The sequence below is a fragment of the Pelophylax lessonae genome, assembly GCF_965119305.1.
Source record: "Pelophylax lessonae genome assembly, chromosome: 9".
Lineage (NCBI taxonomy): Eukaryota > Metazoa > Chordata > Amphibia > Anura > Ranidae > Pelophylax > Pelophylax lessonae.
In genome coordinates, this window is record NC_138776.1 from 175,539,597 (window position 1) to 175,559,994 (window position 20,398).

The 20,398-nt window shown below is 45.7% G+C and overlaps 1 long non-coding RNA gene across 1 annotated transcript in view; it reads left to right on the plus strand.

Moving 5' to 3' along the window:
* The window catches only part of LOC309564720, a 626,554-nt gene that overhangs the window by 568,018 nt on the left and 38,138 nt on the right, over positions 1 to 20,398 (plus strand). The gene's annotated exons all lie outside the window — the stretch shown is intronic.

Here is a 20,398-nt window from a genome sequence, read left to right on the forward strand (position 1 = left end):
CATGTTGAATTAGGCATGCATGGCTGCACCCTTCCTCCTCTGGGTGCATGGCAAGGCACGGCCCTTAAGGCCCTTCAAAATCCTCAGCACCAAGCCCATGATGCTGTTAATCCGGCCCTGGTCCTCCTCCACCGCCGCTTCCACCTACACCGCCCATAGGTGTGCGCAGCCTATTGCATTAAGGTGTGCACCCCAAAGTTGAAATACACATGCATGTGTTTGCCAGCAGGGAGAGTAATGTATCGGGGCCATGTACCTGTAGGCAAGGAGAAATAGAGCAGAGCAGGTCCCAGGGAGATCTTTCCCATCTCCTCACTGGCAATGCTATGTGCCCTAGGTGATTAGGGTGTGCCCAGGCACACCCAGCACACCCTGTGCGCACGCCTATGTCACCGCCACATCCACCACCACCTCAACCTCCCTCCTACTCCATATGGGCCTCGTCCTTCAGAGATGAAGAAGAACATTGTTTTATTTTTCTGTTTTTTTTTTGTTGTTTTAAGTTATTTCCCTATCCACATTTGTTTGCAGAGCACTTGCCATGCTCTTAATTACGTTTTGCTGCCATTTGCAGCACTCTAGCCCTTTCCTTTGGTGTTTTAGAGCCATTTTAGTGCCTTAAAGTTCGGGTCCCCATTGACTTCAATGGGGTTCGGTGTCCGGGAAAAGTTCGGTAAAAGTCCGGGACACGGACCCGGACTTTTTTTTAAAGTTCGGCCGAACCCGTCGAACACGGACATCTAGGTGTTCGCTCAACCCTAATCCTAAGGAATGTTCTGAGAGGCATGTTGAGCTCATTGAATATTTAATTTTTTTTTGTCACAGGTGTTTGAAAAATGACTAACAAAAAAAAATGTTTTATTTTACACAAAGTTGTCATTGAAATGATATATTGCTCACGCATGCCATGGGTATTTGTGTAATTACACCCCAAAATATATTCTGCTGCTCCTCCTGAGTACAGGGATACCACATATGTGAGACTTTTTGGGAGCCTAGCGCGTACGGGACCCCGAAAACCAATCACCACCTTCAGAATTTCCAAGGGCATTTTTCATTGCATTTTCTCACTACCTATTACGGTTTAGGAGGCCCTGGCATGTCAAAATACCAGAAACCCCCCCCCCCCCAAATGACCCCATTTTGGAAAGTAGACACCCCAAGCTGTTTGCTGAGAGGCATGGTGAGTTCATGGAATATTTTATATTTTGCCACAAGTTTTGGGAAAATTTATTTTTATTTTTTTATTTTTTTTTTAGTACAAAGTTGTCACTAAAAGATAAATTGCTCCCACATGCCATGGGGATATGTGGAATGACACCCCAAAAATACATTTTGCTGCTTCTCCTGAGTACAGGGATACCACCTTCAGGTTTTCTAATGGCGTAAATTGTGCATTTCACCTCTGCACTACCTGTCACAGTTTGAGACGCCCTGAAATTTCAAGATAGCACAAGACCCCCTCCCCCCAAATGACCCCATTTTGCAAAGTAGACACCCCAAGCTGTTTGCTGAGAGGCATGGTGAGTCCATGGAATATTTTATATTTTGCCACAAGTTCCGGGAAAATTATTATTATTATTATTTTTTTTTTTACACAGAGTTGTCACTAAATGATATATTGCTCACACATGCCATGGGTATATGTGAAATGACACCCCAAAATACATTCTGCTGCTTCTCCTGAGTATGGGGATACCCCATGTGTGAGACTTTTTTGCAGTCTAGCTGAGTACAGGACCCCGAAAACCAATCACCACCTTCAGGCTTTCTAAGGGCATAAATTGTTGATTTCACTCCTGACTACCTATCACAGTTTCGGAGGCCATGAAATGCCAAGACAGCACAACCCCCCCCCCCCCCCAAATGACCCCTTTTCAGAAAGTAGACACCCTAAGCTATTTGCAGAGAGGCATGTTGAGTGTTTTGCAGATCTCACTTTTTGTCACAAAGATTTGGAAATTGAAAAAAGAGAAAAAAAAGTGCATTTTCCTTTTTTTTCTTCATTTTCCAAAATAAATGAGAGCTGCAAAATACTCACCATGCCTCTCAGCAAATAGCTTGGAGTGTCTACTTTGCAAAATGGGGTCATTTGATGGGGTTTTGTGCTATCTTGGCATTTCATGGCATTCCAAACTGTGATAGGTAGTAAGGAGTGAAATCAACAATTTACGCCCTTAGAAAGCCTGAAGGTGGTGATTGGTTTTCGGGGTCCTCCAGCAGAGTGTATTTTAGGGTGTCATTTCACATATACCCATGGCATGTGTGAGCAATATATCATTAGTGACAACTTAGTGTAAAAAAAAAAAACAAAAACAAAAAAAAATAATAATTTTTCTGAATATTCCAGGGACTCACCATGCCTCTCAGCAAATAGCTTGGAGTGTCTACTTTGCAAAATGGGGTCATTTGGGGGGGGGGGGGGGGTTGTGCTATCTTGAAATTTCAGGGCCTCTGAAACTGTGACAGATAGTGCGGAGCTGAAATGCACAATTTACGCCATTAGAAAACCTGAAGGTGATGATTGGCTTTCGGGGTCCCGTACACAGCTAGGCTCCGAAAAAGTCTCACACATGTGGTATCCCTGTACTCAGGAGAAGCAGAAGAATGTATTTTGGGGTGTCATTTCACATATACCCGTGGCATGCGTGAGCAATATATCATTTAGTGACAACTGTGTGTAAAAAAAAAAAAAAAAAAGAAATTGTCACATTCCTGAAACTTAGGGCAAAAATATAAATACTCCATGGACTCAATATGCCTCTCAGCAAATAGTTTTGAGTGTCTACTTTTCAAAAAGGGGTCATTTGGGGGGTGTTTGAACTGTCCTGGCATTTTATGCTCAATCTTAGCCACACATCACCCACTCTTCAAACCACTTGAAAACCAAGCCTTTTCTGTGACTTTTTATTTACATGAAAAAATATTTTTTTTTACTAGAAAATTACTTTGAACCCCCAAACCTTATATATTTTTTTAAAGCAGAGGCCCTACAGAACAAAATGGTGGACGTTGCAATTTTTTTTTGTCACACAGTACTTGCGCACAGATTTTCCAAATGCAATTTCTGCCAAAAAAAATACATTTTTTTAAATTTATTGCACAAATATACTATATAATTCCAAATAGTTTTGTAAAATTTAAAAGATGATCTTATGCCGAGTACATAGATATCAAACATGACATGCTTGAAAAATTGCGCACGCCTGTGCAGCGGCAACAATCTATAAAGTCTTTACAGGTTACCACTTTAGACTTACAGAGGAGGTCTACTGCAAGAATAGGGGGGAGAGAGATTGGCGCAATCGGACTGTGCGGGTTGCTGCGATAGTCTATGGTGTGGGCAAAAGGTAAAAGTCCAGTAAGATTGCTTGAACACTTTGATGGCTGCAGGCTTGTAGAGGGTGAAGCAACCCTGTATAAATCCAAAGAGAGAGAGAGAGGGCCAAGCGCCGATCTAAGTGTAGCAATACAGGTAGTTTATTTGACACACAATAAGAATCTTACTCACAAAGGGTGCATAAAAGCAGGCATCTTAAAAGCAGTAGGGGGTCTCTGAAGTCACATCCAGGGTGGACTGTCCGGACAGGCAGTAGCGCTGATGCTGTAGAGGACAAGCGGCGATCTCCTTTTGCGAAGCAGGGGACGTGCTGATCCTCAGCGGTGGTGATGCAGCGTGGGTCCGCCGGTCGGATGGCTGTGACGTCACTTCCTGAGACACCAGGGAGATAGAACGGCGACGCGTTGCGGAGCTCCACTCCTTCTTCAGGCCGTGCAGGGGCAATTTTGGAAGTGGTATTTATGCCAGTAGTGTGGGAGACAGATTACAGGGGCTCAGAAGGGACAAAATTTGGAGAAAAGCGAACCGGCAAGGGAATGTAGATGGCGAACAGAGAGTGTGAGACTAGAAAGAAGGAGGATAATGTGGATATCTAGGAGGGGGAGGGGAGAGAAAGAAGAATGGGGGGAGGGGGGGGAAGAGTGAATGTGCTGAATGGACTGGATTATTGCAAGAGAAAAAAAGGAAGGGGGGGAGGGTTTTTTTCCGGGGGGCCAATATCGGTTGTAACAGTAGGGGATGGATTATCTTTATAAGGAAGGGTGAGGTGTGTGGAAAATCTTGTACAAAAAAGGACTTACATGTATACATATCTATATACACAAGTACATGTATGGAGAGACGCATATGATAAAAACATGCATGTATAAAGAACGCACATGTATATGTATAAATAGATAAAAACAAATGTTGTATAAAGGTACAATAAAAAATGTATAAAATTGCTAAACATTATTGAATTAATTAAATGGCAAAGGTCAAAAAATCATATATGTATGTATTCACATACGCATCGAGAAAAATATATGTGTATGTACATACATACACACATGCACACATGCTCCAATGGACACAGATCATGGTTGTTAGGTTGTATATACATACACATATATATATATATATATATATATATATATATATATATATATATATATATATATATATATATATATGTATATAGGGAGTCGGTGGTGTTGGTGAGTGTTGTGTGGGGCATCTGTTAAAAAGAAGGTCTCTCTATGAACCAGATTTATGAAGTAAAAAGACTATAAGGACAGATAGAAACCTATATATGGGTACTTACTTTGGAGTTGGCTTGGGATAAGGAAGCGTATGTCGGGGAGGTTCAAAGAAATCACTGGAAGATGGGAGGAAGAACCTGGGCAGAAAATGATCAAGTTAATAAACCACAAGAAATGTTAAATTGGGAGATGGGCTTACGCATCCTGAAAACATGCTCCTTCCTGAACCCAGATCTGGAAAAAGAATGGTCACATATATCCGAGTTCTGCACACGGAAATGGATGCAAATCATTTCCCAACAGAGAGAATTAAAATATAAAGATACCCTCTCAAACATTGTCCAAACCATATCCAATCTTACCCAATATATTCCACATGTTCCCATGAACTGGCTTTCCACCCTAAAATTACACACCAAAAAAGATGAAGATGCACTATTACATACTAAACTGAACAAAATCAGAAGAGATCTGGATGATTATAACCATCAAAGAGTTTTTAATTGGAAAAAGAACAAACAACGCATTCCATCTAACCCCAAACCCCTCCAGGTCTCCAGCCGTCCCATAGCTCCCCGCTCCCCCGGCCCACCCCCTTCCTTACTGGGTCCCCTTCCCCGTCCCCATTATCCACCCCCTGCCCCCCATATACCCCCCCCCCTATGCCCCAATCTCACCAGGACCCAGCCTGATAACAAACATCCTATAGCCCCCACCCCCAAACCCAAAAGAATCAGAAGACCAAGAACCACACTGCCCCAACCTAGGACCTCGGATGGCCCTTGCACATCCAACACCCCCAACATCATCGCCAACACAGCGGTGGCCACACCCAATTCTACATCAGGCTACAGCAGCTCCACCTGTGCTTCCACTAAGTCCACACCTCCCCATGCTGGCCCTGCTCCCACATCCGAGTCCATAATTACCAGCATGGACAGGACCATCCCATCCCAAGCACCTGATCCCAATAGGCCACTAGACCTACCCACCAACGAATCCGCCAGTTGCTCCTCCACAGACCATTTTTTAGGATCAACACCCCTGCTTGTACTGACTCCTCAAACAAGCAAAAGAAAACTAGACACAGAGGAAAGCGGGGGGGGGGGGGGAAGACATATAAATAAACAAAAGAGCCAAACTATTAACACAGTAAAAATATACAATTTATCCTCCCACTCACTATCATCTGCTGAAACCTCCTTACTCAATAGAGGCCTCAATTTTGCCCCAGTCACCCCACCAAACCAATTCACTCTGTTTAAAGACCTTAAAAGGTTCATCAGGAACCTTACCCTGAAACATCATTACAATATCCTATCCTCCAAGGCATCACTCGGCCCCTCCCCTGACCAACCCCCCCCCCTTCCACTCCAGATCATGACTCCTCCATGGACGCACTGGCCCTCCAAATTTTAGAAGAATTACACATGGAGCACAATAATGATGAGGACCTCATCCCATTCACCCTCCATCCCTCCTCCTCCCCCCCAGTTTGTTATTCTTCATTCAGGCCAAAATCAGTATTCAACCCAACCCAGTCCAAAGGTCCGTATCTCCAAACGTTCTATCAAGTAGTATACGCAGACATTCTCAAAATGTGTAAACAATCCAAAAACCCCTCCCATGCCCTAGCTTCAAATCTAAACCAAGCAGAAAAACTAGCCCTCAAACACCTCACCCAGAGTCAAAATCTCATAATCAAAACCGCCGACAAAGGTGGAGGCATAGTGGTTCAAAACAGGGCCAATTACATCCAGGAGGCCCTCCGTCTACTCTCAGACACTTCCACATATCGCCCTCTCTCGCAGGACCCTCTCACCAAGTTCCAAGTAGAGGCGCAATCTCTCGCTAGAGATGCAATGGAGGATGGGACAATCAACAAACAAGAACTCTCATTCTTCAATAGAGACTTTTTTTCCACCCCATATTTTTACCACATACCCAAAATTCACAAAAACAGCACCCACCCCCCAGGCCGTCCCATTGTACCCGCCATGGACAGCATTACTAGCCCTTTTTCCCAATACATTGACCTATTCCTGCAACCATTAGCAGAAAACCTTCCCTCATATATCAGAGACGGATACTTCCTACTTGACCTCCTCAGTCACTATTCCTGGGAACCCACCTACATGTGGGCTTCCCTCGATGTGAATTCCCTGTACACCTCCATTCCCCATCAGGTCGGACTCAGGGCGGTCACACATTTTCTATCAGCAGACCCCACGATTCACCTCAAACAAGCTCAATTCATCCTAGATGCCACTGAATTCTGCCTCACTCTGAACTATTTTGAGTTCAACTGAGACTTCTATCTCCAAGTCACTGGCACAGCGATGGGGGCTAATTTTGCCCCCAGCTATGCCAACCTCACCATGGGTTTCTGGGAAGCCCAGTACATCTGGCAGAACAACCCCTTTACCCCTCACATCATATTTTAGGGCCAATACATAAATGATATCATTGTCATCTGGGATGGTCCCCAATCCACCTTCACCCAGTTTGTACAGCACTGCAACCTAAACCCTTTCAATTTATCCTTCACCTCAGTATGCGATTCGGCTCAACTGGCATTTTTGGATCTCACCCTATATCATGAGGAAGGTAACATTTTAGCCAAAAACTACACGAAACCTACCGCTGGAAACTCATTCTTACACTACCACAGTTGCCACCATCCCAGGTGGATTTCCAACATCCCAAAAAGCCAATTCTGCCGCCTGAAACGCAATTGCACCAAACAACAGGATTACTGTGAAGAAAGTGCCCTCCTAACCCAAAAATTCTTAGATAAAGGTTACCCCGCATCCCTGGTCCAACAAGCCCACTCACAATACCTGCAACAGTATGACTCGAGTGCTCCCCTTACCTCACCCCACCCACAGAATGCATTGCCCCAACCTCTACGATTTACTACACAGTTCCATACCAAATACAGACAAATGGAAAAGATCTTACGAAAACACTGGTCCATCTTATCAGAGGACCCACATTTGAAATCCACCATCCCCCTATACCAAAAGTCTCCTACAGAAAATCCTCCAACATCAAAAATCTCATTGCTCCTAGTAAACTCAAGTCTGTCATCACCCACCCCACCACAACCCTCTGCCTCATCCCCCTCATAGGAATGTTCCAGTGCCGCAAAACCCTGTGCCTCACCTGCTCCCATGTCCAACACGGTCAAACAGAATTCACTGTAAAAGGCAAAACATACCAAATTAAACAATTCTACAACTGTTCAACAGAATATGTAAAATATTGCCTAACCTGCCCATGCGGACTATTTTATGTAGGCCGCACCATTAGGCCTCTTAGGAAACGATTCGGCGAACATTGTCGCCTGGTCGAAAAAGGGAAGGACAAGCATAGTGTCCCCAGGCACTTTGCAGAGTTCCACAACCAATCTCCTTCTGGACTCAAGGTGTAGGTAATTGAGTCAATTTCGAACACCTTGCCCAGGACAGAGCGTTTCAAGCGGCTGTGCCAGAGAGAGACCTTCTGGATTTACTCCCTTGAAACGCTCTCACCTGGAGGCCTGAACGAAGAAATTGAAATCAATGTGCTGCTGTAGCCCATATCCCAATTTAACATTTCTTGTGGTTTATTAACTTGATCATTTTCTGCCCAGGTTCTTCCTCCCATCTTCCAGTGATTTCTTTGAACCTCCCCGACATACGCTTCCTTATCTCAAGCCAACTCCAAAGTAAGTACCTATATATAGGTTTCTATCTGTCCTTATAGTCTTTTTACTTCATAAATCTGGTTCATAGAGAGACCTTCTTTTTAACAGATGCCCCACACAACACTCACCAACACCACCGACTCCCTATATACATATATATATATATATATATGTATATACAACCTAACAACCATGATCTGCATCCGTTGGAGCATGTGTGCATGTGTGTATGTATGTACATACACATATCTTTTTCTCGATGCGTATGTGAATACATACATATATGATTTTTTGACTTTTTGCCATTTAATTAATTCAATAATGTTTAGCAAGATTTATACATTTTTTATTGTACCTTTATACAACATTTGTTTTTATTTATTTATACATATACATGTGCGTTCTTTATACATGCATGCTTTTATCATATGCGTCTCTCCATACATGTACTTGTGTATATAGATATGTATACATGTAAGTCCTTTTTTGTACAAGATTTTCCACACACCTCACCCTTCCTTATAAAGATAATCCATCCCCTACTGTTACAACCGATATTGGCCCCCTGGAAAAAAACCCTCCCCCCCCCCCTTCCTTTTTTTCTCTTGCAATAATCCAGTCCATTCATCACATTCACTCTTCCCCTCCCTCCCCCCATTCTTCAATCTCTCCCCTCCCCCTCCTAGATATCCACATTATCCTCCTTCTTTCTAGTCTCACACTCTCTGTTCCCCATCTACATTCCCTTGCCGGTTCACTTTTCTCCAAATTTTGTCCCTTCTGAGCCCCTGTAATCTGTCTCCCGCACTACTGGCATAAATACCACTTCCAAAATGGCCCCTGCACGGCCTGAAGAAGGAGCGGAGCTCCGCAACGCGTCGCCGTTCTATCTCCCTGGTGTCTCAGGAAGTGACGTCACAGCCATCCGACCGGCGGACCCATGCTGCATCACCACCGCTGAGGATCAGCACGTCCCCTGCCTCGCAACAGGAGATTGCCGCTTGTCCTCTACAGCATCAGCACTACTGCCTGTCCGGACAGTCCACCCTGGATGTGACTTCAGAGACCCCCTACTGCTTTTAAGATGCCTGCTTTTATGCACCCTTTGTGAGTAAGATTCTTATTGTGTGTCAAATAAACTACCTGTATTGCTACACTTAGATCGGCGCTTGGCCCTCTCTCTCTCTCTACTGCAAGAATTACTGCCCTCGACCTGGCGTTTGCAGTGATACCTCACATGCATGCTGCAATTGCGTTTTCCATATGACACTAGACCAACGCTTGCGTGCGCCTTTGCGCGCAAGCACGGGGGACAGGGGGGCTTGATTTTTTTTTTTTTATTTAGCTTTTTTATGTTATTTTGACACCTTTCATTTTTTTTTTTTTTTATCATTTTTATTATCACAGTGAATTTAAATATCCCCTATGATAGCAATCTGTAGTGACAGGTACTCTTTTTTATAAAAAAATTGGTGTCTTTTGGACTCTAGATCTCTCCTCCGACCTTAACGCATCTGACCACACCAAAATTGGTGTGATAAAATGCTTTCCCAATTTCCCAATGGCGCTGTTTATTTCTGGCGAAACAGAAGCCATGAAATGCTTGTAGCTTCCGGTAGCTTAGGCATTCATGTCTCCAATCAGCTCTATGGTTAGATAATTGAACCACCGGCTGCACTCTCGGGTTAACCGGTGGGACAGGAGAGCCCGAGAAGGAAGGAGGCGGGATGGGGGGGTCCCTTCCCACTACTTGTAAAAGCAGGCTAGCGGCCAATTATCTGCTAGGATTGCTTTTACATGTAAACCGACCGCTGGCTGTAAAAAATGATACCAAGATGATGCCTAAATCTGCAGGCATCATCCTGGTATAACCACTCAAAGTCTAGCAACGTACCAGTACATTGCTGGTCCTTGTTTGGCATATAGTGTAGGTTTTTTTTTTCATGCAGCCTGTGGGCAGAACGAAAAAAAGAGAACCTAACAGAAATCTCTGCAGGAAAATTGTGTAGTATACGCACAATTAACCGCCCAAACATCCAAACCCACTTCTTAATGGAGGGTATACATTACAAAATTCCACATATACCTAAAGGTATTTTAACTGCAGTGGTGAAATCAACCTACCACACGGCTGCCATCAGAGGTATTTATATATGCTGAGCGCAAACACTGTTAGTGTCAAAATATATAAAATCAGTGTGGCAGTCGTTGAGTGTAACTGCAAGGCAAACAGGTTAACAAAAGAATGAAAAACAAACAAAGTACAGTAAAAGTACAGTGGGAAGAGTAGAAGTACAGAAAAATATCTGAAACGACAATTGTTTTTGGCGTTTTTATTTTATATTTTTTGGGGGTTTTTTGTAACTTTTTTTGTATTTTTTTTACACTTTTTTTTTCTGAACTGCAACTTTCCAGGTTAGAGTCTCCCAAAATGTCAATAACCATCAAACATCTTTCGAGACCCTGAGTTAGTGTGCCCTACACTGTGTCGTGCTGTACCCTACACTAAAACTGCACTAGTGTGTGGTAGCGCTCGAAACATTCCCAGAGACCAAGTTGGTCAGGACAGGTGGGACAATAATAGTGGGTGTCACGCCTAAATCCGCGCCTGCTACAGACATGACATCTTCTTTGGTGGTGTCCTTGAATAGGGGTACTTGGGAGGACATGTAAAAAATGCCTCTCATGCAGCCGGCTCACTGCATCTGGAAGGGGAAGCTGGGCAGGAACACCTCCTGGGTACAGGTAGGCATTGATGATCTCTCCCTGGAATTCTCTGAATGATCCAGCTCGTCCTGACGCCCTGTATAGTATAAAGGCGTTCAGCATAGCCAATTGAAATAAATAAACAGACACTCTTTTGTACCAGTGTCTGGCTTTACGGGCAACTAAGTATGGTGCCAAAAGCTGGTCGTTAAGGTCCACCCCTCCCAAAATAAGGTTATAGTCGTGGACACAGAGGGGTTTCTCTATAACACCAGTTGCCGTAGTAATTTGGACTGTCGTGTCTGCGTGAAGGGAGGACAGAACAAAAACATTCCATGTATCCCTCCACTTCACTGCAAACAATTTGTCTGTTTTCAAGCAGGCTCTCTCCCCCCCACCCCCCGACTAAGATGGAGATTTACAAGTCGTTGGGGGAAGCCCCGGCGATTAGGTCGCACTGTGCCATATGCGCCAATTTGTAATTCGAGCAGGTGACTAAAAAGTGTCACGCTTGTGTAAAAATTGTCCACGTACAAATAGTACCCCTTTCCGGATAAGTGTGACACCAAGTCCCAAACTATCTTGCCGCTGCTCCCTATGTAGTCTGGGCAGTTGGGGGACTTCACAGTGCTATCTTTTCCTTTGTAGTCCTGGAAACTAACTGTATAGCCTGTGGCCCTGTCACACAGCTTATACAGCTTGACCCCGTAACTGGCACGCTGGGGAGATACTGTTTCACAGCAAGGCGGCCAGTAAACTTAATCAGGGACTCATCAACGCAGACAACTTGTTGGGTGGTAAACAAGGCTGCAAACCGCTGATTGAAGTGGTTTACGACGGGCCGAATTTTGTGGAGCCGGTCATATTTAGGGTCTCCCCGAGGGCGACAGATTTCATTGTCGTTAAAATGCATAAACCGCAGAATTTGCTCGTATCTCACCCTGGACATGGAAGCAGAGTACACGCGCATATGGTGAATTGGGCTAGTGGACCAATATAACCACAATTCACTCTTTTTGGTTATTCCCATGTTGAGGGAAAGGCCCAGAAACGTCTTAAACTCGGAAACCGTTACAGGTTTCCAGCTGAATTGTCTGGCAAGGGGCGAATTTGGGTTGGCGGCGAATTGACCAGCGTATAAATTTGTTTGGTCCACAATAGATCTGAAAAGATCTTTAGTGAAAAACAGCTCATAAAAATTCAGGGGAGTAAAATTGGCTGTTTCCACTTGGATTCCAGGTTGGCCAGTGAATGGGGGAAGTACGGGCGCTGTAGTATCAGTGGGTTGCCAATCAGGATATGCCTGCGCATCAGAGACGGCACTATGGTCTCTACGGGCCTGTTTTCGAATAGGTGGTGGCTACGGGCCACTACTTGTGCTAGCCACCGCACCAGCTTCAACTGCACTTATGGGACTCGCAACGTCACCAAATGTTACTCCAGTGCTGGTTGTACTAGGTCCAGGGTGTACTAGGCCGCTGGTGCTCGCCAGATCACCAGAAAGCTGAGCGGCACTAGTACCGACACTCTGCTCCATACGAGCACGCTGCGATCTCTGCACCTCTTCAACTCCAGAATGGGGTCAGGTACGTCTGGTTCTAACAGAGACCCATCCGTCGTCAGAGCTATCTGTCAGGGACCCGCTGCTCTCTTCAGGTTCGTATACTGATCCTGATTCTGCCAGTGAGGCTTCCCATTGCTCTCATCTGACATGGTCAGTATACTGTAGGCCTCTGCACTACTGTACCACCATTTGGTCATTTTAGCAACTAAATATACAGGTACAGTAGTGTGACTCACAGGTAAAAAAGCACCTGGTTATCGAGGACTATTTCAACCTTACCAAAAAAAACTGCTAATGCTAGCAGGGATCAGGCCTGACTCTGCTAACACAGCAGTTTTGTGTTTTTTGTAAGTGACAGTAATCTATTGATTACTACACTTGCCTGGGTGGGGTGGGCTGGGCAGAGGGGCTAAACGCGGGCGCTGGCAAGAATCAGTGCTGATCGTGCAAACACCGCGTTTTGGGAACCCTAAACTATTGGGGATGCTAGTATAGTTCTGATCAGATCAGATATTGATCTGTTCAAACACTATACTAGTAATGGAGGTGTATGTGTGTGTATGTGGTAATCAAGGGGTTATTTCTAACTATGCGCTGGGGATCTGCACTATCCTAGACTGGCGCTAACACTAACTAATGTCACATGTGACAATAATAATAGTGATCAGATAAAAAAACTGTACACTATTAAAGTGACACTGTGACAGGGTAATGAAGGGGCTAACTGGAGGTGATCGGGGGGGATCAGGAGGTTTATCTTTATTGGGGGGGATGGGGGGAGGAGGGGACCCTTAACCTACTTGGGACAGAAATTTACTCGCTAGCGCTAACTGAAGTCACAATCACACTATCACAGATATACAGAAAAACACTATATTACCTGTATATTAGTGTGCAATGTGACAGGGGGGAAGGGGTTAACTGGGGTGATCAGGGGGGATCAGGGGGTTAAATCTTTATTGGGGGGGTGGCGGGTATCCTAAGCCTAAAAGGAACAGCCGCAAGCGTTAAGCCTGGTCACAAGTCACACTTTTACAGGTATATAGGAAAATGCTATATACTGTATACAGTGTGTGTTGTGACAGGGGGTGTAGGGGTTAACTGGGGGGTGATCGGGGGTTAAATGTGCCTAGCCTAGGTGTGTGTGGGTGTGCTTGGTGCAGTACTCACAGTTCAGATCCACTCTCTCCTCTCGATTAATCCAAAAAGGATTTTGGGAGGAGAGAGAAGGTCTTTTCTGTGCCTGTGTTTACATTTCACAGGCACAGACAGTAACTGATTGGGCAGGACCGATCAACAGGTCCAGGCCAAAAATCATTGGCCTGGACCTGATGACTTATCGGTTCTGAACCCAATCAGATCATCAGCAGGGCCGGGAGTGCGCGGTTGCGCGCCCCAGAGCGGCGGGGGCGAGCGACGTAGGGCTACGTCGCTTTGCCTGTAAGTGGCTGACTGCCGCAATAAATAGTCATGTGGCAGTCGGCAAGTGGTTAAGGGCCATTATGAAGGGTATTTCACATGCCACTCCTCATTCTACTACATCCAGTCACCAGCTCCAGGGGATATTGGACAGGAGGTCTATGGGAAGCCCTCTCTTTAACTTGGCTTTTACCAGATGTAGATTGGACATCAATTACAGTGACCTGTTACTCAACAATGTTTTCCCACCACCACAACGATCCGCCACTATATGGAACTCTTTATTAAACAAACTCACACAAAATATATACCCCATAGGAGGACATCATCCTCCTGATCAGATTACCCTAACAATACAAACTGTAACCAGAAACATAATAAAATGAGCTAATTAACTAGCCATCTGGACAGAAACAATAGGTGAATGGGAATCCACACCTAGACAATGTTATAATTAACATGCTAATTAACTCAGCACCTAAACCAGCCTGGGTGACCAGACTGGCCGGCAACAAGGCTAAAACATAGTACATTAAACATCCATATGTTATTCTACATATAAACACAGAACACCTTATTAAACAGACAATAGAAGGAGACCCCAGTAGCAGACTGTCTGGCTCCACTCCTATCTATAAAAGTCTATAAGTAAAAGCTCACACAATGTTCCATCATTCTAATAAAGTGGAATTAATGTATCATAGATTTCTTGAGGGATATTGTTGGTAAATATTACTGTCCCATTTGAAGTAATCCAAACCACATTCTCAGTGTTCATTAAGTAGTTGTCCATCATTTTCTCAGTCTCCCTGTGCCCCTAAAAGACACAGGGTGACTTACACATAAGAGGAACCTGGGGAGCTGAGACAGGGATTTCCCAACCTCTCTAAGGTAAGCTGGGTTCCACGGGCCCCCCCAACGAAAGTAATTGCCGTCACAATATTGTTTTAAAAAAGTACAAAATGTATTTATAAATCTCTGTAGATATTTTTTACATGATGAAGTTAGCCTATGTAAGTACATGCAATATGTATATAAGTATAACACTATTTCACAGACACAGATCAACACAATTTACAGAAAAAATCCAATTCTTCAGGACTATCATGAAAGATATTTCACGTGCCACTCCTTATCCTGCTATGCCCTGTCCACCAGTTCCAGGGTATTTTGGACAGGAGGTTTAAGGAAAACCCTCTCTTCAACCTGGCCTTTAACAAGTATGTGATAGATGTAGGTCCATCATCACTCATGGTGACCTGTTACCTGTTACACAAAAATGTTTCCCACCACCTCAACTGCCACCACTAAATGACAGATCCCCAGCTGCTGTATGTAAACGAAACAACTCTGGGGATCCTGGGTGATGTAATTTACCAAATTTGAGAACAAAAGTCGTTTTCAACATGTAGATGTCACAGACACAGGGCAGATTCTTGGCCTTCAAAGGTCCTGTTCCTCTAGCTTTACCTCCATAATTTGCAGATCACATCTTAGATCATCAAATAAGGGATCATGTTTCTAAAGCTGGGTATACACTGGGTGTTTTTTTTTTTTTAATCAGCCTGCTGGGGGTTTAAAAAAACTTCCAGTGTATACTCAGCATTAAAAAAAGCAATCCCTTAAAAACTCACATATCCCCACATTCACACAATGTGGATGGAGGGATCTCCCCCGCTGCATCATTGTACCCTAACAGCGGCGACTTCACCCCATCAGAATACACAGATCAGTGCTGCAGCCATTGGCTGCATTGGCTGACTGATTGCTGGTTTTCCAGCAGGACCATTTGACAGATGTCGATCTAACAACCAGCTTCTATTAACCTCCCTGGTGGTCTGATTATGTCAGAATTTTTGTGCTAAAAGCGGTACATTGTTTTGCATGGAAATTTGTTGTTTTATATTTTAGGCGTGTAATTCTTAGGAATAACCAACTTAAGTCTGTCCAAACAAGTTTCTAGTAGACATTCCGGGTATGATAAAGTTTGAAACACAAAATCATAAATTCTAATATAATAATAATAATACATTTTATTCAATATAATCAAACCAAAAACAATTAAATATGTACAAACAAGGGGTGCGATATTACTAGTCACTATAATAAAGGTTTAGTAAACATCTCGGGTATGAAATATTTTGAAACATGGGACTGCACAAAGTCCAACGTCACAATCGGGACAATAAAATCTGGTTTATTTTCTTATTTTCTTCCACTGTCATCTCTCTTTGAGCAACAAACCACGCACATCCTTGTAGGTGCTGACTTTTTTTCAGTTGGTGGGATGTAGTCCATGAAGTGACGACCAGTCAGGCGTTGACAACGCCAACAGCACAACATCCAGATCTGTTCACAGCCATAGATGGTGCTTGGTGACTCTGAAAGATTTGTTCGGCAATCGCAAACTTTCCAATTAAAGTCCGCATGATTTAAAAGCTTGTCACTCTTTTTTTAGAGCAGAATGTAGGCATTCCACAAGCATTGCTCAAAAAGATGTCTGAAGATCTTTTTATAGTATTTTTTTCTACTTCCTCATAGCTGGGTAGAATGTCATTGCTTGGTCGGCTCTGTTGACATCTCCCATGCTGTTGTTGTAGTCTCTAGCCCCGTACACACGTACTGATCGTCGGCCGAACGATCGGCCGTCTTTTGTCCAGGGCTGTCGTGTCTGTTGAAAACTGCAAAAGACTGCACACAAATGTTGTCGGCCAACAACAGCCGACTGCAGAAGTGATGTCATGTGATGGTTAACTTTCCTTGTCTTTTTTCTTTTCTGAGCATGCCCAGTCTTGCTAATCTGCTGTCTGTCGGCCGAAATCTGTACTGACTGGCGAACAATCGGCCGTTCTGGTGTTGGCCAACAAAAATTTTAATGCCTGCACACCCGATTCTCTTCGGCCGAAAATGCTGTTACGCTGAGCGCTCCGGGCCCCCTGCTGGCCTCGGAGCACTCACAGCGTATGCCCCCAGGCAGCACTCCAGCGTCTCGGCGTGTGCGTCCCCGCTCTCTAGGGCGCGCGCGCGCAGGGACTCTTAGATTCAAAGGGCCAGTGCACCAGTGATTGGTGCCTGGCCTAAAGTGGTTATTAAGGGTTAAGGTTTGTGAGAGGTAGTGCTGACTTAATTAGGCTTCACCTGTGCACTACCCATAAATACCTTCTCCTCCCACAGCTTCCTGCCGGATCTTTGTGCCTTGTGCCTTTGAGAAAGCGTTCCCTGCTGTGTTTGTTTGCTTTGCCTGTTGCCGAACCCGTTGCTACCGACTACTCGCCTTTGAACCTTTGCCGCCTGCCTTGACCTCTGCTACGTCCGACTACGCTCTTGCCTACTCCCTGTGTACCACGCCATATCAGCTGCCAGAGGGGTCGAGTTGTTACTAGGGGACACGACCTGGTAGTTACCGCCGCAGCAAATCCATCCCGCCTTGCGGCGGGCTCTGGTGAAGACCAGTAACTGCTTAGAACCGGTCCTCTAGTACAACCCGTGCCATCGCCTCTCTGGTCCAGAGGATCCACTACCAGTCCTGCCGGTTCGTGACAGTAAGATCCGGCCATGGATCCCGCTGATGTTCCCCTGCCAAGCCTAGCGGACCTCACCACCATTGTGGCCCAGCAGGGTCAACAGCTGGCCCAGTTGACTGCTATGTTGCAGCAGCTCCTGCCTTCTCAGCAACAGCCAGCACCTCCGCCTGCAGTTGCCACCGGTTCCAGAATCCGTTTGTCCCTACCAGACAAATATGACGGAGATCCAAAGCAGTGCCGTGGGTTCCTATCGCAGTGCTCTCTCCACCTCGAGCTACTGTCCGACCAGTTTCCTTCTGAGCGAGCCAAGGTAGCCTTTATTCTCAGTTTACTGTCCGGGAAGGCCCTGGCCTGGGCTACACCACTATGGGACCGCGCAGATCCTGCCACCGCTTCCGTCCAGAGCTTCTGCCTAGAGTTCCGGAATGTTTTTGAGGAGCCTGCCCGGGTTACCTCCGCAGAGACTGCCTTACTAAACTTGACCCAAGGAGATTCTTCCGTGGGTGACTATGCCATTCAGTTCCGCACCCTGGCCTCTGAGCTGAACTGGAACAATGAAGCCCTTTGCGCCACCTTCAAGAAGGGACTTAACAGCGAGATAAAGGACGTCCTGGCTGCACGTGAGCTTCCTTCCACTCTTAGTGACCTCATCTTGCTGGCCACTAGGATAGACAAGCGTTTCGCCGAAAGACAAGAGGAACTCCTCCTTGAAAAGGAAAAAGCTCGTCCTAGACGTTACCCTCGTCTGGCTCCTGTTTTTCTGCGTCCACCTCAACCCGCTACTGGGCCTCCCGCCATGGAGGCCATGCAGGTGGATCGGTCACGCCTGACTCCGCAAGAACGAAGCCGCCGCAGAGACGAGAACCTGTGTCTGTACTGTGCCAGTACCGAGCACTTCCTTAGAGATTGTCCTCTCCGTCCACCGCGTTCGGGAAACGCTCGCACCTAGTAAACGTGGGAGAGGCGTTGCTAGGTGTGGATTCTTCCTCTCCACGTCTCATCATACCTGTGCAGTTGATCATCTCTTCCAAGTCCTCTTTCTCCGCAACCGCCTTCTTGGATTCCGGTTCAGCAGGCAACTTCATTCACGCCTCCTTGGTTGACAAGTACCGTATTCCAGTAATCCGTCTACCCAAGCCGTTTTTCATCTCTACTGTTAACGGTGAGAGACTCTCTGCCACCGTGCAGTTCCGTACCCAGCCTCTGCAGATGGACATCGGAATATTTCATACCGAGACTTTAGAGTTCTTTGTCCTTCCCTTCTGTTCCTCCGAACTCCTCCTGGGTCTGCCGTGGCTTCAACGTCATAGTCCTGTCCTGAATTGGTCCACCGGTGAGATCCTGCGTTGGGGTTCCTCCTGTTCTGACCGCTGTCTCAAGCCTGCTCTGGTCAAACAGGACCCGCAAGTTTCTCCGCCTCCAGGGCTGCCCAAGCCATACCATTCCTTTGCAGATGTCTTCTGCAAGAAACAAGCTGAGGTTCTTCCTCCTCACCGACCCTATGATTGCCCGATCGACCTGATACCCGGTTCTACTCCACCTCGGGGCAGAATTTATCCTCTCTCACCTCCTGAGACTCTTGCCATGTCTGATTATATACGTGAGAACATACAGAGAGGTTTCATAAGAAAATCTTCTTCTCCTGCTGGGGCCGGTTTTTTCTTCGTGACAAAAAAAGACGGCTCCCTCCGCCCCTGCATTGACTACAGAGGTCTTAATAAAATTACCATCAAGAACCGTTACCCTCTGCCTTTAATCTCTGAGTTATTTGATCGTCTCCGAGGGGCTAAGATCTTCACTAAATTGGACCTTCGGGGGGCCTATAATCTGATCCGTATCCGTGAGGGAGACGAATGGAAGACCGCCTTTAACACAAGGGACGGTCATTTTGAGTATTTGGTGATGCCCTTCGGCCTCTGCAACGCACCTGCTGTCTTCCAGGAATTTGTCAATGATATTTTCAGGGACTTACTTTACACCTGCGTGGTCGTATACCTGGATGATATCCTCATCTTCTCCTCCAATTTGGACCAACACCGAGCCCATGTGCGACAAGTCCTTACTCGTCTTAGGAGGAATCGCCTGTACGCTAAACTTGAAAAATGTATTTTTGAACGGACCTCCCTGCCTTTCCTGGGATACATTATCTCAGCCCAAGGACTTCAAATGGACCCAGCCAAGCTCTCTGTGGTTCTGGATTGGCCACGTCCCTCTGGTCTCCGAGCCATACAAAGATTTCTGGGCTTTGCGAACTACTACAGGCAATTCATCCCTCACTATTCCACTCTGGTAGCTCCTATCGTGGCTCTCACAAGAAAAGGAGCTAACCCCAAATCCTGGCCTTCCCAAGCCGAGGAAGCCTTCCAGTCCCTGAAATCCGCCTTTGCCTCTGCACCCGTTCTCTCTAGACCAGATTCCACCAAACCTTTCTCTCTTGAAGTGGATGCCTCCTCGGTGGGAGCCGGAGCTGTCCTCACTCAGAAGTCCTCCAGGGGCAAGACTTCAACTTGTGGCTTCTTTTCAAAGACATTCTCTCCCGCAGAGAGAAATTACTCCATTGGGGACAGAGAACTGCTGGCTATTAAATTGGCACTGGAGGAATGGAGACATTTACTCGAGGGCGCCACACATCCTGTGTACATCTTCACGGACCACAAGAATCTGGCTTATCTCCAGTCTGCTCAGAGACTAAATCCCCGTCAGGCCCGTTGGTCTCTGTTCTTCGCCCGCTTTAATTTTGAGATCCATTTCCGTCCGGCTTGTAAGAACATTAGGGCAGATGCTCTGTCTCGCTCCTCTGATGTGGTGGGCAACGAGTTAACACCTCAATATATTATCCCTCCAGAACGCCTTATTACAGTCGCTCCCGTGGACCTGCGCCTTCTTCCTCCTGGCAAATCCTACGTACCTCCACGT